This window comes from Peromyscus leucopus, chromosome 2 (genome assembly GCF_004664715.2).
Source record: "Peromyscus leucopus breed LL Stock chromosome 2, UCI_PerLeu_2.1, whole genome shotgun sequence".
In the NCBI taxonomy this organism is placed as follows: Eukaryota; Metazoa; Chordata; class Mammalia; order Rodentia; family Cricetidae; genus Peromyscus; species Peromyscus leucopus.
In genome coordinates this window covers 126,752,332-126,774,736 of record NC_051064.1, presented here as the reverse complement: position 1 = coordinate 126,774,736, position 22,405 = coordinate 126,752,332, and the positions used below count along the sequence as shown (strand labels likewise).

Here is a 22,405-nt window from a genome sequence, read left to right as displayed (position 1 = left end):
CCTTAGGGGCTAGGGTATGACTCAGTAGTAGCCAGTGTACAGCATTGGCTGTAGGACCCTGGCCTTGCTGAGTACCTGGCCCTGGGCCACACTAGCCTGGCACACAGCAACCTAAGCCACTAGGGCCTGTCAGGTCATCTGAGTGGGAGGCCGGAGCATGCCACTCTGAAGGCAGGCCCTGGTCACAGGGACCAGTACTAGGCTGTGTGGTAAATTCTGAGAGTCAATACTTTGAACCACGTGTTGGCTCTGGACATTGCACTCCGGGTTCTGAAAACTAGGCCCAGAGCAGAGGTCACAGACCTCAGGTCTTTTGACCCTAGAGGATACTAGGCTCGGTGGCAGCCCTGAGCTTGGTGTCACTTGCTTGAGGACCTACCCAGTCCCCAAACAGCTGTCCTACCCTCCCCAAATAGCTGTTTGTAACAGCTATTGGACTAGCCTAGAGGAGAAATTTAGGGAGCTTGGCAGGAGGGGGGTCAATGGGGAGGGCACAGAGGGTCGGACACACAGACTTAGTCCTTGGTCCTGGGGGTCATGAGCCTGGCTAGAGCTCCAAGCCTCTCAGAGGGCCCTCACGGTTAGGGAAAGATGGGGTGGGTGGGAAGAGTGGAGACCTTCCAGGTTCCCTGTCTTTTCATCCACCCCCTTGGCCTGCCTCGTGGCTCAGCTCCCCTGCAGAGGTAGCTGGAGCAGTTCCTCTGGGTGAGGAGTACGCATGTGCAAGGCTTGGGCTGGACTCAGAACATAAGGATCCTACCAGAACAGATGGCAAGATGCAGAATGAGGAACAGAGACCAGATAAACAGAGGGACAAACAGGGACATCACCAAAGAGACGACCACAGGAGCTGGTCAGAGACTAAATAAGAGTTGGGTGCTCGCTTCGGCTGCACAGACACTAAAATTGGAACAATTAGAAGATTAGAGAAGATTAGCATGGCCCCTGGCAAAGGATGACATGCAAATTCGTGAAGCATTTTTTTTTTTTTAAAGGGCCTGGAGAGATGGCTCATAGGTTAAGAACACTGGGTGTTCTTCCAGAGGTCCTAATTTCAATTCCCAGCACCCACATGGTGGCTCACAACCATCTGTAATGAGATCTGGTGCCCTCTTCTGGCCTGCAGAGATACATGCAAACAGAACACTGTATATATAATAAATAAATAAATTTTAAAAAATAAATAAATAAGCCTGGTGGCGGCGGCGGCGGCGGCGGCGGCGGCGGCGGCGGCGGCGGCGGCGGCGGCGGCACACGCCTTTAATCCCAGCACTCGGGAGGCAAAGACAGGTGGATTTTTGTGAGTTCGAGACCAGCCTGGTCTACAGAGCTAGTTCCTGGCTGAGCTACACAGAGAAAGACTGTCTCTAAAAACAAACAAAACCCAAAAAAATTTTTTTCGTTCTAGGACAGGTACACACCACCACTGCCGGGCCAAGTGCCTATTTTCATTCCATCTAGAAAGGATACCAGTGTGTTCTGCGAGGTACTGGGACATGCTCTTTGAGAGGAGAAAGATGAGCCCTGGGGTGTGTGTGTGTACAAGGTACTAATAGCAACAAGCACACATTTAGTTTGTTGGCTTTTTTTTTGAGACAAAGTCTTACTATGTAGCCCTGGCTGGCTTAGACTTCACTATGCTTATCAAGCTGGCCTTGAACTTAAAGCAATCATCTTGCCTCTGCCTTTCAAGTGCTGGGGTGTATCTCACCATGCCTTGAAAGCATGCAGTTTGGTCCACAGAATTAGATGTAAGAAACTGCCTCGTTTCTGGCTGTGGTCACACAACCTGTAATTCCCAACACTGGGAGCTGGAGGTAAGAGGATGAGACGGTCCTGGTCAGCTTCGGCTTTGTTTTTAGTCTTCTTTAGGCATTCTGAATCAGCTTGTCTGATGGAAACTCTGCTCTGCAGGCTGCTGGGAAACTCAGTCACAGTGAGGTTTGGGAGCTCTGCTGGTGGGGGCATACCGATGATGTGGGGGAGGGGTGCTTTCCCGAAGGACGAGGCTTGTAGAATTCTCCAGTTTTCATGGCCAATGTCAAACTCTCAGGCTGAAGTTACTGCAGGTGGGCTAGGAGAGGTGGACATAGTTCAGGACCTATGTAGGGTCCACACCACCTACAAGTGAACAACATCAGCAGCTCTGGTAATTCCAGGCCAGTGGTATACCCCTATAATCCCTGAGACAGGAAGGTCCTGGGTTCAAGGCCAGCCTGGGGTATACAAGGAGACCCTGTCAATACAACAATAATTGATGACAGGAAAGTAAAGGCGGGCCATTGGGATGGCTCTGTGGGGAAAGGAGCCTGCTATGAAGCTTTACCACCCGAGTTTGATCCCCAGGACCCATATGGCGAAAGGAGAGAACCGACTCCTGCGCACTGTTCTCTGACCTCCACTCAGGACCTGAGTTCAGTTCCCAGTACCCGTCTTGGAATGGTAACTGGTAACTCCAGCTCCAGGAGATCCAACACCCTCTTCTGACTTCCACAGGCATGCACACACAGCATACTATCTCACACACACACACACACACACACACACACACACACACACACACACACACCACAACACACAGCATAGTAAAACTGTCTCAAAAACAAAACAAAATAAAATAGTAAACTAATTAAGAAGTGATGCACCAAATGTTATTATCTTTGGATGTGTGTGTGTGTGTGTGTGTGTGTGTGTGTGTGTGTGTGTGTATTAGATTCAAGTGCTCTATCTGCATGTACACCTTTATTCCAGAAGAGGGCATCAGATTCCACTACAGATGGTTGTGAGGCACCATGTGGCTGCTGAAAATTGAACCTAGGACCTCTGGAAGAGCAGCCAATGCTCTTAACTGCTGAGCTATCTCCCCAGCCCCCTTTTGATATATTTTAATTAAGATTATTAGTTGATTTTTTGGTTGGTTGGTTATTTTGTTGTTGTTGTTTTGTTTTTGTTGTTTGTTTTGTTTTGTTTTGTTTGAGACAGGGTTTCTTTTCTTTATGTAATAGCCCTGGCTGTCCTGGAACTCGATCTGTAGACCAGGCTGGCCTCAAACTCAGAGATTCGACTGCCTCTGCCTCCTGAGTGCTGGGATTAAAGGCGTGCACCACCACTGCCCAGCATGATTATAAGTTTATAATTTATTTACAGGTTTTGGTGTCAGATCTGAGTTTCTATCCATAGCCTTCTTCTCTCCTCATCCTTCTCCTTCCCGTTAGAAACTGAACAAAGCACCTCAAGCACGGTAGACAAGGGCTCCACCCGAGAACGCCCCATCCTCCCTTGACTGCTCTATGGGTGGCTTCAGAAAGTGACTTTCATCCTCCTCCTCCTCTTCCTCCTCCTCCTCCTTTTTGGTTTTTCCAGACAGGGTTTCTCTGCGTAGCCCTAGCTGTCCTGGCACTCACTCTGTAGACCAGGCTGGCCTCGAACTCATAGATCTGCCTGCCTCTGCCTCCTGGGTTAAAGGCCTGCGTCAACACCGTCCAGCGATCTCGGGCCATCTTTAATCCCCATTCCTTGCTTACTTCTATGTCTGACCTAATATCCCGTGATTAGCAGATAAAACCTTTAGAAATGTACTAACCTAACAAAGTCTTTCCTTTCACTTATTAAAAGGCTAATAGTGTTAGAAAATAGCTCCCGGGGGCTTAGAGCCAATATGTCCCCATTTTTCTGTAACTGCCTACATAATATTTCCACCAATGTATTTGAAAAGTCTCTTGATTTGTGACTTTCTTTTCTGTTACTATAAAAACTTCAAACTGTTACCACGTTGGAACATAGAATTCAGGGTGATCTAAATCTTTTCCCTGGGCCGGGCGGTGGTGGAGCACGCCTTTAATCCCAGCACGCGGGAGGCAGAGGCAGGCGGATCTCTGTGAGTTCGAGGCCAGCCTGGGCTACCAAGTGAGTTCCAGGAAAGGCGCAAAGCTACACAGAGAAACCCTGTCTCGAAAAACCAAAAAAAAAAAAAAAAAAAAAAATCTTTTCCCTGTCCATGGTTATTTGTATTTGATTCCAGAATAAACAATAGCCAACCCCTTTGAAGAGAGAGCCGTTTCTTTCTCTGACAATGATGCAATGCCTCTATTGTTCAAGGACAGAGACAGTGACCAAGACAGCCAGATTCACGTTGGTTTTCTCATATGGGTGTACTTAACTTCATACACACACATACACACACACACACACACACACACACACACACACACACACACACACACACCAATCTGGAAGCCCTTGTGGCTCTGGAGTAATCTAGCTCTGAGTCTCTTGGAGTCTGGCCTTAGCAAACAATAGTGCCTAGCTGGTAGATGTCTTCTGCTGCCTAGCAACTTCTGGTTTTGGCCTGGCAACCCCTAAGCCTTCAGCAACCTCAGTCCCTACCCCGAGACAGGAAGGAGGAAACACACCCACACCAAGGAGACCAGCATGCAAATTACAAATTAGAGATCACCCCTGAATGCATGTGCTGGCAACTGGCAGACCAGGCTCTGAACCAAGAAAATAGCTGAGGAGAGGAGAGACACTGGCCCTTAGACCTCAAGAAAGACTTCCTGGCCTACCTGGAGGGAAACCAAGCACAGCACATTGAGGTAAATAAGGAGTCCTGCTCTAGGCTACCCAAGTGACCGCCTCCTCTGAGCTCCCGTAACTTCCCGTACTTCTTAACTGCTTTACAGTAAAGTCACTTGAGTAGCTGGGGGCCTGGGTCTTGCAGAGCAGTTGTTTGTTTGTTTTTCAAGATACGGTTTCCTTTTTTCCTTTCGTTTTTTTCAAGACAGGGTTTCTCTGTGTAGTTTTGGAGCCTGTCCTGGAACTCACTCTGTAGCCCAGGCTGGCCTTGAACTCAGAGAGATCCTCCTGCCTCTGCCTCCCAAGTGCTGGGATTAAAGGCGTGCGCCACCACCGCCCATCCAGTTGTCCCATTTTATACAAGAGAAACTAAACTGAGGTTAGAGAAGACTCATTTGCCTGAAGTCATGCAGCTGAAGTAGTCAAGACTGGAACAGGAACTCAGGTAGGACACCAAAGCCTATGTGCTGTGTTTCTTGACTCCTATCACGTATCTCCACCTGTCCCTTGGTGGGGAATATTATTTTAAAGTGTATTGCTTTTGTTTATGTTGCATTTGTTTAACTCTGTAAAGTTGTGTTACTGTGCCTGTCTAAAACACCTGATGGTCTAATAAAGAACTGAACAGCCAGTAGCGAAGCAGGAGAGAGAAATAGGTGGGGCTGGCAGGCAGAGAGAATATACAGAAGGAGAAATTTGGGAAGGAAAGGAAGAAGTAGCCAGAGAAGGAGGAGGACTTCAGGGGCCAGCCACCCAGCTCCTCAGCAAGCCACAGAGTAAGAGTAAGATATACAGAAGAAAGAGAACAGGAGAAGCCCAGAGGCAAATGGTAGATGGGATAATTTAAAGTTACAGAAAGCTGGCAAGAAACAAGCCAAGCTAAGGTCGGACATTTATAATAAAGAATAAGCCTCCATGTGTGATTTGTTTGGGGGCTGGGTGGTACACCCCCAAAAGAGCAAAAACTAACAACAGTCCCCAGTCTATCTCCCTTTCCTTTCTATACTACAGCATTTATACCCACTCCATAAAAGGAGGCAGGGAAATACAGCAGCATGAAGTTGTTAAGGAACTTTAAACTGACCATGTGTATCTGTGATGAGACATTAACCTGGTGGAGCAGGATGAAGAACTCATAGAAGCAGGGAGGGACCAAGGAAAACTCAAAATGGATTTATTGTTGCCAATTTATGCCTTTCCCATTGCTGGGAAGAAGATGAATTTCTTTCTTCCTGGAAGCTAGCTCACTGTAGATGAAGCAGCATGTGATGGGTCATTTCAACACACGTGGGACTGTGAGCTATCAGCAGCTTTGGTGTGCTTTAGTTCCCATTCCTTAGAGTTGGTGCTAGGCCTAGCCGTATTCAGATCTCAAACTCACTTGAGGCCACTGGCCTTTCCCCTGTACTGTTCTTTTTGTTTGGAAGGATCTTCTTGAATTCATTTATTTCTATTTTATTTATTATTATCATTATTATTATTTTGGTTTTTCGAGACAGGGTTTCTCTGTGTAGTTTTGGTGCCTGTCCTGGAACTCACTCTGTAGCCCAGGCTAGCCTTGAACTCACAGAGATCCTCCTATCTCTGCCTTGAGTGCTGGGACTAAAGGCGTGCGCCACCACCGCCTGGCCATTTATTTATTTTTGAGACAAGGTCTTACTATACAGTCCCGGCTGGCCTGGAAATCACTATGTAGGTTAGGCTAACCTCAAACCTGCTATAACCCTCCTACCTCAGTTTCTTTTTTTCCCCCCCCTCGGTTTTATTTTTTTTATTTTTTATTTTTTTGGGACAGTGTTTCTCTGTGTAGCCCTGGCTGTCCTGAGATTCTCTGTAGACCAGGCTTGGCCTTGAACTCACAGATCCCCCTGCCTCTGCCTCCTGAGTGTTAAGATTTAAAGGTGTGGGCCACCACCACCTGGCCGGAAAGTCCTTCTTAAAAAAATTACTTTTAAACTTTATTTTTAAAAAGTTGACCCTTTTTTTGGCCACTACCACCTGGCTGGAAAGTCCTTCTTTAAAAAAATTACTTTTAAACTTTATTTTTAAAAAGTTGACCCTTTTTTCTCTGATCATCTCACATAAGGCCTGGCTGTGCTGACCTATTTTATGTTAACTTGACATAAGCCGGAGTCATTTGGGAAGAGGAAACCTCACTGGAACAAGTCCCCAGCAGACTGTCCTGTGGTACACTGCTGACTGATGGGGGAGGGCCCAGCTCACTGAGGGTGATACTGCCCCTGGTCAAGCTGTCTGGGAGTTATCAGAAAGCAGGATGAGAGAGCCACTGGGAGCGAGTCAGTAAGCAGCACCCTCCATGAGTGTGCTTCAGCTCCTGCCTCCTCATCTCTGTACTGCTTGAGTTCCGACGTTGACTTCCTCACTGATGGAGTGTAACAGGAGTTGTAAGTGGAAACAAACCCTCTCCTCCCCAAGTTTGGTTGTGGCATTTTATCACAGCAATAGAAACCCCAAGACACTAGCCCATGACACTTGTTTAAGAAATGAATGGAGCTGGGTGACAAGGTGCAACCTTGTAATCCCAACACTCAGGTGGTCAGGTGAATTCCTTTTTTGTCTGTTTGTTTGTTTTTGTTTTTTGAGACAGGGTTTCTCTCTGTAGAACAGGCTGGCCTGGAACTCAGAGAGATCTGCCTGGCTCTGCCTCCCAGAGTGCTTGAAATTAAAGGTGAGCACCGCCACCGCCGCCGGTGCCACCGCCGCCACCACCTGGAGGTCGGGTGAATTCTACTTCCAGGTCAGCCTGGACTATATAGTAAGACTGTTTTCATTTTTATTTTATTTTATTTTTATTTTTTTTGGTTTTTTCGAGACAGGGTTTCTCTGTGTAGCTTTGCGCCTTTCCTAGAACTCGCTTTGGAGACCAGGCTGGCCTTGAACTCACAGAGATCCGCCTCTGCTTCCCGAGTGCTGGGATTAAAGGCGTGCGCCACCACCGCCAGGCCCATTTTTATTTTATTTTAAGACAGGGTCTTCTGTAGCCCAAACTTCTCAAACTCACTTTGTAGCTGAGGATGACCTTGAGTTTCTTCTGATCTCCCTGCCTCTAACTCTACCTCCAGAGTGTGTACCACCATGCCCAGGTTATGAGGTACTACACAGAGCTTTGTGCATGCTACCTAGGCACTCTACCAACTGAGCTACATCCTTAACCCTGAGACTCCACCTTTAAAGGAGAGGTGGGGCTAGTGAGAGGGCTCAGTGGTTGAGACCACTGGCTACTATTCCAGAGAACAAAGTTGTAAGTCCCAGTTCTAGGGAATCTCATTCTCTCTTGTGACATCCAAAGGCACTGCAACCCCATGGGGCTCAGACATTCATTCATACACGGTGGAGGCAAAAACACCCAAATATATAAAATAAACATAATTTAAAAAATTGAAGAGAAGGGTGGGTAGTGAGATGCCTTAGTGGGTAAAGGTGCTTTCTGAGAGTATGACCGGCGCTGGTGGTGGCACTGGTTACCGCGGGAAAAGGTCTTGAACCACAGCCACGACTACCAGAGTTACAGAGAGCTTTATTAGAAGGAAGAAGGGGATAGGAGGGAGGAGAGCCAGACCTGGAGAGAGAGAAAGATGGCGGGAGCAGAGCAGAGCAGGAACAGAGACAGAGTAGAGAACAAAAAGAGGGTGGGGGTTCGCATCAGGCTTTTTAAGGTGCAGACTATGACCACACTGTGCATACATAGCCACACCATGTGTACGTAGTAGTCGCCAGTGCATGCTGATGACATAAGACACAAGACCCCGAGCTGTGCATGTGCAGGAGTGAGGGCAGGGTCCTAACATTGCAGGCTTTTTGCTTATAAAAAAGCGAGTGAATAGGAATAGAGGCGTTGTTTCTCCTGGAAAAACTGCTTCCAGCTGACTTGGTGGGCGTTGGTTGGCTCTTAGGGGGGTAGGGAAGGGGACCTTCCGAGGTAGACAGGCGTCCTGGGACGGTGGGCTGTTCTGCTGCCCTGGAGCCGTCCATCCCTCATCCGTCCGTCCCTCATCCCTCTTGGCTTGGCACTCTGGCTGCTTTTGTATCTGACAGGATGCTGGTGAGACAGAAAAAGCCTGAAGTAGATCCAACCTGTCCAGATGGGTTTAAGCTGGTTTTTGGATCTTGGGAAAAAAATTGAACATGTTAAGGAGGAGCCATGAGAAAACTAGTGACCACTGTACTCTGCTTATATTGGTTAGTGTTAATGAGAGAGATGGAGAGATTGGAACATGTTTTTAAGCTTTATCAGAGACAGATTGTTTAAGGCACATGTTTCCTTTACTAGTTTAGCATCCAGGAGACAGGTGATCAATTGTTGATAGCATTTAACAGTAATGGATGGTTATATTAAAGTCTGTTTCTGCAGAGCCCAGACACTTTTTGGTCTGGGGGTGTAAATACCTTTTAGCTGTTACAGTTTCTTACTTGATGATCCCTGGATGGACTCTAGTTCTGTGGTGGTCCGAAGCAGCCATTAGCTGATCAGTTAATTAGAAGAGGGAACTGGGAAGAGAAAAGTTTGTGGAGCATGAGAACTTATTTCTTTGGAATTAGGGACAAGGCAGAGATCAGGGCCCTGTCTGTGTCCTTGTGCATGAGGAGGAGAAGCACTGTGACAGGTCTGGAGGGAGGCACATGGAAGGAGCAATGAAATGAAAGCTCCTACCTTAGCTGGAAAACCTTTTCCCATTAAGTAACCCTGAAAGTACAATTAAATCTGGTGAGGTGGGTAAGGCTGTCCTCCATACCCCAACAATAGGGAAACGAGGAGAGGTGAGACCCCAAAACTGAGTAAGTGGCTCTGGTGTCCAGAAGGAAAGAAATGGATCGCTTCCATGCTGCATTCTGGGTTCCCTGCAAGCAAGCCTGTGGCCAAGCCTAGGTTTGTCCCCATGCCACTTGAGGCCTGGGTGCAGTCTGTGAGTGGTTGTCTCTCTAGGTGGCACTTTCAACAAGGCTCAACTGATAGCCTGGCAGGGCATGCACTAGCCCGAGTGGCCTTTTTTTTGGGACCCAGAGGCTTTTGGGAACCAGTTAGACAGCGTGTGCCAGCACTTGGCAATTCTGTTCTTGGGCTTTTTCATCTCTTCCCTGGTACACTTTAAATGCCACAGATGAAACTTCTGCCTGTGGTGTCAGGAGTCTTTCTCTCCAGATGCTTAAGTTTTAGCCCTAATGTCAGGGAGACAAGAGATGGATTTTACTCCGCGTCTTGAATTTTTTTTTGATGTCTGCTGGCTTGGGGACAGCTTAAGGAAGACCTGCCAGGAGGCAGGCTATAAACTGATCTCTGGCTAAAGAGACATCCTGATTATTATAAACGTATTTGCATGGATCCTAGCCTGTTTTCAGACCTGTCTGTGCTTCTCAGGGCAGCTTGAGAATGAGTGGGAGGAGTTAAGGTGAGTTAAAGCCCGCCCAATTCTGGAGAGCAGAAAGCGGAAGTCAGACAGTAGTGGTTGCACATGGCAGAGAAATAATCAGAGATGGAGAAGGAGAAGGGTTCAGAGCTTCTGTAGAAAGCTTGGGGATAAGGTAACTCTTTTCGTTTGCCTGTTTGCTAGCAGAAATTAGATAATGCCCTTGAAGCCATTATGTGGCCAGATTTACTGGTATTCGCCCCTATGTCCTATGGCTGCAGTATTGAGTGAGAAAAATAAAAAATTAAAATAAATAACGGGATCCCAGGCTCCTATTTCAAGTATCCTTGAGAATAGGCAGTCTGTGAACTGGCATTAACATCACAAATTACCTGAACTGTTGTCATGATAAGGGTGAGGGCTGGGGCCCCAGGAGACGCCCCCAGGGGCCCGGACAGCATCCTATATTTCAAAATTAGATGTGTCGTGGTATGCAGCAGAGGAACACCCGGGGGTCTGGTACAAGGAATATAGCTCAGGCTGCAGTCTCGGGAAACGGCAGGGGACTCACCAATCTCAGCAGCACATGTGACAGCGGTGGCAGCTGGGCAAATGCGTCGCATAGCAGGCAGTTGCAGGCCCTCGGTATAGTTTTCCAACAACACTCAGCCCCGGATGCTGAGTGAGCAGAATCTCCTATCCGAGTCCATGGCACCAATGAAAGGATGAACAGAGCTGGTGGTGGCACTGGTTACCTTGGGGAAAAGTCACGGGCCACAGCCACGACTACCAGAGTTACAGAGAGCTTTATTAGAAGGAGGGAGGGGATAGGAGGGAGGAGAGCCAGGCCTGGAGAGAGAGAAAGGTGGCAGGAGCAGAGAACAAAAAGAGGGTAGGGGTCTGTGTTCGGCTTTTTAAGGTGCAGATTGTGACCACGTCACGCACACTAGTCACCAGTGCCCACTGATGACTTAAGACGAAAGATCCCAAGCTGCGCATGTGCAGGAGTGAGGGCAGGATCCTAACACTTTCTGCCAAGTTGATGACCTGAGTTTGGTCCCTGGAACCATGTGACGGAAGGAGAGCACTGTGGAACAATCCTCTTCTACATTATGAATAGGTATTATTCTCACTGGTTAATAAAAAGCTGACAGGCCAGTGGCTGGGCAGGAAGTTAGGCAGGAAAGCCACACTGAGAATGATGGGAAGGATGAGGATGGAGTCAGAAGAGATGCCAGCCAGCCCCCCCAGGAAGCAAGACATACTAGAGGACAGGTAAAGCCATGAGCCATGTGCCAATACATAGATTAATAGACATGGGTCAATTTAAATGTAAGATTTAGCTAGGAACAAGCCTAAGCTATCAGCCAAACATTTATAAGTAATATTAAGTCTCTGTGTGGTAATTTGGAAACAGCTACCAGGATGGGGAGTGGGCGCTCGGGACGGAAAACTCCGTCTATCGGAGAGAAGTGACTCTGACTCTCACAGGTTGTCCTGACCTCTAATGTGTGCTGTGATATGGGTGCATTTGCTCCATATATAAATACATGTAAATAAAAGGAGTGCTAACTTTTTCTCTCCCTTGTGGGAAGCACAGAACCTAGTAAAGAATACAGACATAAGAGCTGTGTGGTGGCCCATGCCTTAAACTTGGCAGTCGGGGAGGCAGTTCTCCGAATTCAAGGCTGGCCTGGTCAACAGAGTGAGTTTCAGAACATCAGAGCTACACAGAGAAATCCTGTCTTGAAAAACAAAAACAAAATAACCACCACCAACCAACCAAAGAATGCAAACACACAAATAACTACATCAATTAGAAAATGCTCTATTGGGGGGAAAGAGAGCTCATTAACAGACTGAGTTTGACATTCCTGTAGGAAACCAGGGTGCATGATGGCTCCCAAACATTTAGAAGTGAGTTAAATGGCTCAAAGGACTGAGTGATGTAAAGGCCACATGAACTTACTGATCAGTGGAGGAGCAGAGGGGACTCAATGGAACTGACTGGCTGAGAAGAAAGGGTAAAACCTGGACCCATGGGATAGTCTCTGGACTGGAGAGGAGGCAGATGGCACTCATTTAGTTCATCATTGTGTCTGCAGTATTTTGCCCTGGTCATGGCATGATGTAGTCGACTTCTGGAAAACCTGTGAACTAGAAATTAAATTGAAACTGAGTGTCTCAAGAGGTATTACATAGTATGCTGCTCAAAGGAAATACTCCAGGAGGAGGAAGAGGATGTGAGTTAGGTGGAAAAATACTGCTTCGGTGTTGACTTGCACTTGACAACATTTCTCTCATGACAAGCAGATTACACGTGTATATTTTGTCTCCTGTGACCTGGTGTGTGCAAAAATCCATCAAAACTCATCTCTGTTCTCAAAGAGTTCACAGTCTGGTGGGGGACAAACACATGCTTTAGTAATTATACGTGATAGGAATTTCACCAAGCCCCATGATCGCACATGCCCCGGTGGACACTTAGTCATTTCCGGGTCATACGTCCTTCATAACTCATGCGCTGCATGGTCATGTAAATTGCACACAGTGTGACCACATGATCTATGCTCATGTGTTGAGTAGCCATGTGGGCCCATGTATGCATGGGTGTAGTCTTTAAAAGGCAGATCCCATGTTCTCTCCTTTTCTCGTGTCTTTCCAACAGGTCTGATCTCACCCTGTTCCTTTTTTCCTTTTCTTAATAAAACTCTTGTTAGTGGGTTTTGTTGTGTTCCATGACTTTCCCTCTCAGGGTAGGAGCGCTAAAACCAACATTTGGTGCCTAGAGAGATAACTGGTCAGCTGACTGCCCTGGTGCACCTCGTGGCATGGGGACATCAGAAAAAGACCTCCTAGGCTTGGCCACAGGCTCACAGGGAACCCAGGATGCACCATGGGGCGATCTGTTTCCTTCCTGTTGGACACTGAGCCACTTAGTCCTGAGGGAGTTTTGGGATCCCACCTCTCCTTCTGGTTTCCCTATTGTCGGGGCAGGGGGACAGCCTTACTGCCTTACCAGACCCCACCACTTTTTCAGGGGTACCTAATGGGAAGAGATTTCCCAGTTAAGGTAGGAGCTTTCATTTGCCTTGCTCCCCCATGTGCCTCCCTCCAGACCGGTCAGCGGCAGCTTCTCCTCCTCATGCACAGTGACACACAGACAGGGCCCTGCTCTCTCTCAAGTTCCAGAGGACACCAGGATCCACTGCCTTGTCCCAATTCCAGAACAATGAGGTCTCACCCCACAAGCTTTTCTCTTCCTGATTCCCTCTTCTAATTAACTACTCAGCTAACTGTTAAAGGATCACCCTAGAGCTGGAGTCCAAGGACCAGCAAGTACATACCCGCTCATCCACCACCTTTTATAAAAACCAACAGTATGCAGAGATTGGAGTAGCTGGTAAATGCACTTCAGAAAAGGCAACATTTGAACTGTTACATGTACCGTGTTCGCTTGGGCAGCAACTGCAGAGGAAACCAGCCTGCTGTAAAACCCAGATCAAACTGGTAGGCAAGATTATGAGAAACAGAGCTTGGTGGCTAACATCTGAGATCTCAGAAATCAGGAAGCTGAGATAGGAAAGGCTGCTCAGGTTTAGTGATTTCCAGGATAGACTGGGATATAGAAGAAGATTCTAAAAATAAAAGTTAAAACGGGGTGGCACATGTTTTTAATTCCAGCACTTGGGAGGCAGAGGCAGGTGGATCTCGGAGTTCAAGGCCATCCTGGTCTACAGTGAGTTCCAGGATAACCAAGGCTACACAAAGAAACCCTGTCTCGAAAAACAAAACAAAAATAATCTGAGAGGTTTGTTTGAAACGCACATTTCAGGGGTTCACTTTCCAAGACATTTGTGGTTCAACAGGTACTAACACACTTCCTGGGCCCATGATCTCCTCTCTGGGCCAAACCAGGCGGTGGTTGCACATGCCTTTAATTCCAGCATTGGAACCAGAAGCAGGCAGATTTCTTTTGAGTTCGAGGTGAGCCTGGTTTACAGGGCTAGTTCCAGGCCACCCGGGGCTACACAGAGAAACCCTGCCTTTGAAACAAAAAACAAGAAGCCCTCTGGGCTCACACTGTCATGAAACGGGATGGGAGGCGCCTGCTGGGGAGAGCGCTGTGCATCCCGGCTTCTGGGTCCCCCGAGGTCACATTATCAAAACATGAACTCTTTCTTCCATTTTCCGTTGTGCTTAAGGGATTCCTGGTGCTCCTTAAGTGCCTCCCAACAACTTTGTGAGTTGCAAATTACGAACCTCGCTTTATATATAAACGATTTGCTCAAGGTCACAAAGCGGGAAGAGGGCATGGCGGAGAATGGAAACCAAGCCGCCGGGCGGCCGCCAGCCTGGAGAAGTTCCGAGGACGCAGGAAGGCGGGCGAGTGGGTGGGGCTCAGGGCCTCCTTCAGCCTCCCGAGAAGCCGCTCCAAAATGGTGGGGGCGGCGGCGGCGGCGGCGTCAGCTACGCCCCCGCCCCTTCCGTCCACCTCCCTCCTTCTTCCTCAGGCCACCCAGGCCGGGGGGGAGGGGAGGGGACGCAACGCAGCCGCCCACGTGACCGTCGATCAGCGGGCGCGTGACGCAAGGCGGCGGGCCCAACGTTCGCTTGGCTTTGTGGGAAATAGAGTTCGAGAGGCCGTCCGGTGGGTCAGGAGCGGTGACTCTAGGACTACATTTCCCAGAAGGCAGAGGACCGAGGCGGTAGCCGTCGTCGTCGGAGAGCGGGGACGCGGGGCGCGCTGTCGGGCGGGGGTGAGGTTCGGGCCGGTTGTGCCGTTGCGAGACTGCTGCTGTAGTCGCTTCGGCGGGTCCAGGTGAGTGGACGTAGCCGATGGGAGTTAGGGCATCTCGACTGGTGTGTGTGTTGTTGGGTTTTTTCTCTCTTCTCCGCGGCGGCTGGTCCCCGGCGAGGGTAAGGCCTAGCGTGCGGCGGCTCCCCCGCGCTCTGCTAGGGCCTGCTCCGAGCGGGCCTGCTGGCTCGGCTCCTCCCCCTCCCCGCCCTTCATCGCTTCCCTCCGCTCCGGCCTAGTTCGCCAGGCCCCGGCCGTCTGCTCCCTGGAGCAGCTCGCAAACTTCTTTGCACTCGGCGGGACGGTCGCTTTCCACCGACCCACCTTCCCCCCTCCCCTGGTCGGACGAACCCCATTATTTGAATTGTTTTTTTCCGGGAACTCTTAAACGCCCTTCCCCCACCGGGTCTCGATTGGCCTGATTCTGGCTTCTAGGGCGCATGTGGCCCTAGAATACACGAAATATTAATGTTTCCGTTTCTTGTTTTGTTTTTCCCTCCCCTCCTGCCTTCTGGCCCAGAGGCGTAATCCAAATTTATTTCCTGTCGTAAAAATATTGTTCCCACTTTTTTTTTCCGTGGGTTGCAAGTGAGGCTGACTTGCATTCCAGTGGTAATTGGCTTGTGTCCTGCTTATGAGAAGCAGTTGTGTTCCACACTTAAGCAGCTTTTCTCTATTTTCTTTGCCCTTCTGGATCTTAACGGGTGGAGCGTGGCGGCCGTAGTTGGCGGCAACACTGGTGGCCCAGAAGTTGGAAGCCATCAGTGTGTGTACAGAGTTAACGGGGTGGGGGGATGGGGGGGTGTTAAATGCCTTGAAGGAAAAACTGCTGGGAATATGGCAAGGCCGTGGTAGGAGAGAGCCAATAAAGTCGGCTTTACCAGCTTTTGATTTTAAATTTCGGTTTTCACTTCCAGGTACTTATTTTTTCTTTTTCTAAAATGGCAGCACGCAGCACTGGCAACGGTAGTGGGTTTTTGTAACATTCAGTGAGATTAACTGAAGATCGCTTCGTCTTTGTTACCCGTGTACAGTTTTCCTGAGTGGAAAGGCATACTGTCGTTTTTCAGATCTTTCCTAGTTTTGTTTGTGGAACTACTGTCTGTTGTAGTCGGTCCCGGTCGACAGCATGATGTGTATATTCTGTATAGCTCTGTTAAAGATGGGTGGTGCCTTGAAACTTGTGGAAAAAGGCTTAGTCCTTTGTTTGCAGACGTGTGTCCTGAACTTAAGTGACTGAACTTAGTACTCTTAGTACTTAAGTGACATAAGGTGGGGGGAGAATGAATGCAGTGGTGGCGCTCGCCTTTAATCCCAGCACTCGGGAGGCAGAGGCAGGCTGATCTCGGTGAGTTCGAGGTCAACCTGGTCTACAGAGTGAGTTCGAGGACAGCCAGGACTCCACAGAGAAACACTGTCTTGAAAAAAAAAAAAAAAAAAAAAAAAGCCGGGCCGTGGTGGCGCACGCCTTTAATTCCAGCACTCGGGAAGCAAAGGCAGGTGGATCTCTGTGAGTTCGAGGCCAGCCTGGACTACAGAGCGAGTTCCGGGAAAGGCGCAAAGCTACACAGAGAAACCGTGTCTTGAAAAACCAAAAAAAAAAAAAAAAAGCAACCATTTAGTTGTGATCCCTTTTTTTCCCCCAAATTTTGTTTTTGCCTGAGACAAGGTCCAGACTGACCTCTAAACTCTGTAAGTAGTTGAGACTGGCCTTGAACTCCTGACCCTCCTCCCTCTACTTCAGTGCGGATTTGACAGGACAGGCTTTTGCCACCATGCCCAGCTTGGTTGCTCTTTTAAGACAGGGTCTCTGTGTATCTCTGGCTGGCCTGGGACTGGAGAATAGGCTAGCCTTCCTCTGCCTCCCAAAGGTGAGCTCCATCACCCTGACTTGATTATATCTGTAAAAAGAACTGTTTGAGGGTTACTACATGACTGAGTTGTAGCACTCCAAGACAAGTGGCAGGCAGATCTCTTAAGTTCCAGGCCAACTAGAACTACATAGTGAAAACCTGTCTCAGAAAAGAGAGAGAGAAAGATACTTATTGAAAATACCATTTCTTTGTTTTTCAATTCTTTTTTTCTAGAGACAGGGTTTCTCTGTGTAGTTTTGTGCCTTTCCTGGATCTCGCTCTGTAGACCAGGCTGGCCTCAAACTCACAGAGATCCGCCTGCCTCTGCCTCCTGAGTGCTGGGATTAAAGACATGCCTGGCTCAGGCAACTGTTTTGAGGACAGTAGAAGACAATGTGAGCGGGTAAATTACAAATTGAGAAAAAGGGCATGGAGGTATTAAGCAGAGTATCTTTCCTGTAGACACTAAGGAAGACCTAATAACTGATCAGAGGGGGGTTTTGTGTGTGTGGTTTTGTTTTTGAGAAAGGATCTCACTGTGTGTCTTTGGCCTGGAATTTGATGTATAGAACAGGCTGCCTTGAATGCAGAGATCCACCTGTCTCTACCTCTTCTTCCTGAGTGCTGGGACCAGAGGTTTTTTGAGGGAAGTCAGGAACCAGTTTTGGGGGGTATTGGAGAGAGAGTACTCAGGTGGAAGGAATAACAGGTGTGCAACAGGAATGGATTCATCCCTCCCTTCTCTCTCTCTCTCTGTGTCTCTGTCTCTGTCTCTGTCTCTTTCTCTTTCTTTCCCTTTCTAAGAAAGCCAAGTGTGGCTGACAGGCATGACTGTTTAAGGTGAGTTAGAGGTCTGGTAGGTTGGTGAAGGGATTTTTCACTAGTACAAATGAAGATAGGAAAGCCTTGTGACTTTGGTTGGGGGAAGAGGTGCATATGTTGGCTGACTTTTGCAGAGCTTGGAAACACTATAGGGGGTGTAATGAACAGGCTAGTGTAGGCTAGACATGATCCTGGAGATGTAGAATGATGGATAGAGGTTTACAAAGAAGCTTAGAGTTTGGGGATTAGCTTCCTGCTCTCTAGTCAGGACACTATTGCTGTATGATTCACAGAGTTCAACAGGCTCAGGAGCTCTGTAATTGTGCAGTGTGCACATTTTAAAAAGCTCTGTTACATCCATATAAATGTCAAAAAAAAAAGTTTAGCTTCATAAGAGGCTAAGGCAGTAGGATTTTGAATTCAAGGTGTGCCTGGATACCTCCATCTCAGAGGAAAAAGTTGGGTGTGGTGGCTCATGCTTTTAATCCCAACTCTCAAGAGACTGAAGCAGGCCTAAATCCATGAGTTTGAGGCCAGAGTGGTCTACAGAGGGGGAGTTCCATGTCAGGCAGATAGACACTGTCTGAAAAAAAAAGGAGGGTGGGAATAGAATAGGGATAGAGCTCAGTGGCAGAATACTAGCCTGTTACATGCAAGCCCCTGGGTTCAGTCCTTGGTACCACAAAAAATAGTTTAAGAACCATTGCTCTAGGGAAGAGGGGAGGGAGATTACCATAGAGTGGATTGGAATGATCAGAGTTTATTTTCTGTATGTATGAAAAGTCATAATGAGCTGGTGGTGGTGGTGGTGGTGGTGGTGGTGCTCGACTTGAATCCCAGCACTCTGGAGGGAGAGGCAGGTGGATCTCTGCAAGTTTGAGACCAGCCTGGTCTACAGAGCCGGTTCTAGGACAGCCAGGGCTGTTAAACAGAAACCCTGTCTTGAAAAACTTAAAGAACACTTTGTTTTTTTTAACACCTTTTTTTTTTTTTTTAAATTAAAAGTTTGGTAGCGTAGGGTGTATCTGCCTTAACTACCACTGGAATATTCATATCTGTCTTGTTATGGTGGAGGTTGAAAATGTAAGACTAAATCCAGTCTGCAGATTGATTTTGTTTGGTTCACACAGAGTTAAAATTTGAATTAGTTGTCAGTATTTAAAAACGGATATATGGGGTTGGAGAGATGGCTAAGTAGTTAAGAGTACTGACGCTCTTCCCGAAGACCCAGGTTCAATTCCCAGCACCCACATGGTAGCTCACAGCTGTCTGTAATTCCAAGATCTGACACTCACACACAAATGTGCATGCAGGCAAAAACCAATGCAAATGAAATAAAAATAAATACATTATATATATATATATATATATATATATATGTAAATTTTCAGACTGCTCTTGAAAAATTAGTTCTGGCAAGCTTTGGATCTGTTTTACAGCAGCCATCTCTCTTGTGATTGAGATATTTCTTTTCCCGATTGCCACGGACCTTAGCACTCACCAGAGCCTTATTTCTTTTTTCTTTTGGTTTTTTGAGACCGGGTTTCTCTGTGTAGTTCTGGTGCCTGTCCTGGATCTCGCTGTGTAGACCAGGCTGGCCTTGAACTCACAGTGATCTGCCTGGCTTTACTTACCTTGTGCTGAGATTAAATGAGTGTGCCACCACCACCTGGCTCTTTGGGTTTTATTTAGGCTTTTTTTTTTTTCCCTTCAAAATTTTGTTTACTAATCCCCCCCCTTTTATTGAAAATATTTTTTTCCTCGCATAATATATCCTGATTATGGCTTTTTGAGACAGCGTGTCTACATAGTCCTGGCTGTCCTGGAACTCACCAGGCTGGCCTGCTTGTGGAGATTCACTTGCCTCTGCATCCTGAGTGCCGGGATTAAAGGTGTGCATCATTGCGGCTGGCCTGATAAGGAAGGAAGAAGGGGCAGGGACTCCTAGAACATGGAAATACTTTGCTTTGGAACTGAAGCCCCAGGAGTTTTAAACGGCAATGCCTTTAAAAAGGCATTGATCTGTCCACTGCCCTTGCCTTTTTCATCTGGCTTAAGTTCAGAGCCTCCATTTTGTTCTGCCTGGTTTACTTTGTAGCATCTGGAATGTTGTAACTGCATAGCTTAGCCTGCCTCAGAGGACAGAAGGCCAAGCAGAAGGGAAAGGCTCAGTACAAGAGTTTGGGCTAGTTGTCTGAGGTGTAAGAGTTAACCAGAGTTTGTCACGTGTGGTGTCTTCTCTACTAGTTCCAGTGGCTTCCTAAGCCGAGGCAGGAAGATCACATGTTCAAGGATATCTGGGCTCCATAGCACGTTTGAAGTAAGTCCTGGTAGCATAGCAAGACTGCCTCTAAAAAAGATGAGGGGGTTCTGGGGTGTAGGGACCCTACCTAGCATGCAGGAGCTCTAGGTTCAATTTCCAGTGCTGCCAGGAAAAAATTCCAGAATTTATTTTTTATTTTTTTGCAGGACTTAGGTTTGAGCCTTACGTATGTTAGGCAAACACTTACCATGGAGCTGTATCTTCAACCATATGTATTTTTGAAGCTTTATTTTATTATTATTATTATTTTTCTGGAGCTGAGGACTGAACCCAGGGCCTTGCACTTGCTAGGCAAGCCTTCTACCACTGAGCTAAATCCCAACCCCTAAAACTTTATTTCTTTTTTTTTAATTTATTTATTTATTTATTTATTTATTTATTTATTTATTTATTATGTATACAGCATGTATCCCTTCAGGCCAGAAGAGGGCACCAGATCTCATTACAGATGGTTGTGAGCCACCACGTGGTTGCTGGGAATTGAACTCAGGACCTCTGGAAGAGCAGTCAGTTCTCTTAACCTCTGAGCCATCTCTCCAGCCCCCTAAAACTTTATTTCTATGTATATGAGTATTTTGTCTGCATGTATGTGTTTGTGTGCACCCTATGCATTCCTGGTGCCCTTGAGGCACCATGTCCTACCAGATCCTCTGGAACTGCAGTTAGAGATGGGTTGTAAGCCACCTTGTGGGTGCTGGGAATTGAACTTGCAAGAGCAACAAGTACTCTAACTTCTGAACCATTTCTTCAAACAGTCCTGCAGAATTTGTATATTTGTTTGATGATTGAGGACAATTTTATTAGGGTGTTTTTTTTGTTTTTGTTTTTTCTTTTGAGACAGTCTCACTTTAGCTCTGACTGGCCTCCAGTTGATAGATCTACTTGCCTCTGCTGGGATTAAAGGTGTGTATTACCACACGCCATGCTCTTTATTAATACGAGGGAAACAACTCTGCAGGCAAGCTATAAGTCTTGGCAGCTGCCCAAAGGAAGAGGATGGTGAAGGGGAAAAGGGAAAAAAATGTCATTTGTAGGCAGCCATGGCACAAGGGGTAGTTAGCTTCTAAGAAAGAGTGAGAGAGTCTGTTTAGAAAGATTGTCTGAGAGAGTCTGTGTAGAAAGATTATCTAAGGTTTGAAGAAAAAGGGAAGTTAGTGCTATTCAGAAAAGTGGGCAGAGCTGTGTGGTGGTGATTCCATAAGTGACTGCCCAGAAGAATTTTATTTTTAAAATTAATACACATCTGTGAAATCTATTACTTTACGTTTAGTAATTCTTTTTCCTTCTTTTCTTTTTCTTGTGTGTGTGTGTGTGTGTGTGTGTGTGTGTGTGTGTGTGTGTTGAATGGTTAATACCTGGCTTCCCTCTATTTTAGTGGGAAGGTAGGGTTCATAGAGAATTGATGGAGTAGTTCACTGAGATGAGGGGGTCTTCTAAAATCACTCAGAAAGTTACATTGCCTGAAAGCCAGCATCATCTTCAGTGCCCAAAATAGTAAGACTGTGTAGTAATATCTTGGCTTCTAGACTGTGGGGGTCAGGAAAGAAAAGAAGGATGCTTGCCATTGAGACTGATGACTAGAGTTTGATCTCAGCACATATGGTGAAAGGAGAGAACTGACTTCTGAAGTTGTTCTCTGAGGTCAAAGCCTGTAGCTTAGTGGTAGTATACTTGTCTAGCGTATACAAATCCCTCATCCTCAGGGTCACAACAAAAACAATACTTGCTTCCTAAGGAACAAAGGATGAGTACAGAAGTACAGAGATTGAATAGGAGATGATACAATTGGACCAGATAGTAGTATGCTTGAGATGTTACAAGCATAATACACAACGTAGTAGTAAATTAACGTAACAAAATACATTGAGACCAGAGATGGTAGCACATATCTATTAATCCCAGCATTTGGGAGGTGAATTAGGCAGGATCAAGGCTTTCAAGGCTAGCTTGAGCTACACAGTTAGATTAGACCCTGTCTCAAAGAACCAAAATAAGAATAAATACACTTCAATGTTTTTCTTCTAAATCCCTGTGGTAAACTTGTAGGAAGAGGACTTGATCTTTAAACCACACCAATGTGTAGTCAGATGTGTTGTGTTCCTCTAATCCCAGCACCTGGGAAGCTGACTACCTAAAAACAACAGGAGTGTATAAAAAGATGTGAAACTGCCTGTCTTCTCTGTTGCCGTGACAAAACACCACAACAAAGGCAACTTAGAAGAGTTGAATTTGGGGTTCTAGAGGGCTAGGGTATATTATATGATCATCATGGTGGGGAACATGGCAGCAAGCACGCAGACTTGGCACTGGAGCAGTAACCGAGAACTCACATCCAGATCCACAGGAGGAAACAGAGACACAAACACACTGGGCATGGCCCAGGCTTCTGAAACCTCAAAGCTCACCTCAGCTGACACCTCCTTCAGCAAGGCCATATATTCCTAATCCTTCCTAAACAGTTCACCAACTGGGGACCAAATATTCAAACTTGTGCCTATGGTGGCCATTCTCATTCAAACCACATTATCTTTACTAATAGAGTAGTAAATAAGCTTTGTTATAAAACCCCAGAAAAAATGAATAGCTGTGTATCAATAGCGGGGGAATGATTGAGTTACAGAGACCATGACCTGTTCAGTCTTTGGAATATTCCACTTCAGCCTCCCCA

The 22,405-nt window shown here is 46.9% G+C and overlaps 1 protein-coding gene, 1 long non-coding RNA gene and 1 pseudogene across 3 annotated transcripts in view; 2 read left to right on the top strand and 1 right to left on the bottom strand.

Moving 5' to 3' along the window:
- The first annotated feature begins 876 nt into the window (after positions 1 to 876).
- Positions 877 to 990, top strand: LOC114704320 (annotated as a pseudogene).
- A 6,725-nt stretch (positions 991 to 7,715) lies between these two features.
- On the bottom strand, positions 7,716 to 14,471 carry LOC119087451. 2 transcript variants are annotated; one of them, XR_005090912.1, is made up of 4 exons: positions 14,205 to 14,471; positions 11,911 to 12,098; positions 9,007 to 9,084; positions 7,716 to 8,635 (listed from the first exon to the last, which is right to left on the bottom strand). It is a non-coding gene; the product is annotated as an uncharacterized LOC119087451 (long non-coding RNA). The 2 variants fall into 2 exon arrangements; XR_005090911.1 differs by lacking the exons at positions 7,716 to 8,635; positions 9,007 to 9,084 and having other exon boundaries at positions 11,750 to 12,098.
- A 187-nt stretch (positions 14,472 to 14,658) lies between these two features.
- Thrap3 (thyroid hormone receptor associated protein 3) overlaps positions 14,659 to 22,405 on the top strand; it is a 37,876-nt gene continuing 30,129 nt past the window's right edge. Inside the window, exon 1 of the mRNA XM_028885440.2 lies at positions 14,659 to 14,763. The gene's annotated coding sequence lies outside the window, so the exon portion shown is untranslated. The remainder of the gene's footprint in view (positions 14,764 to 22,405) is intronic.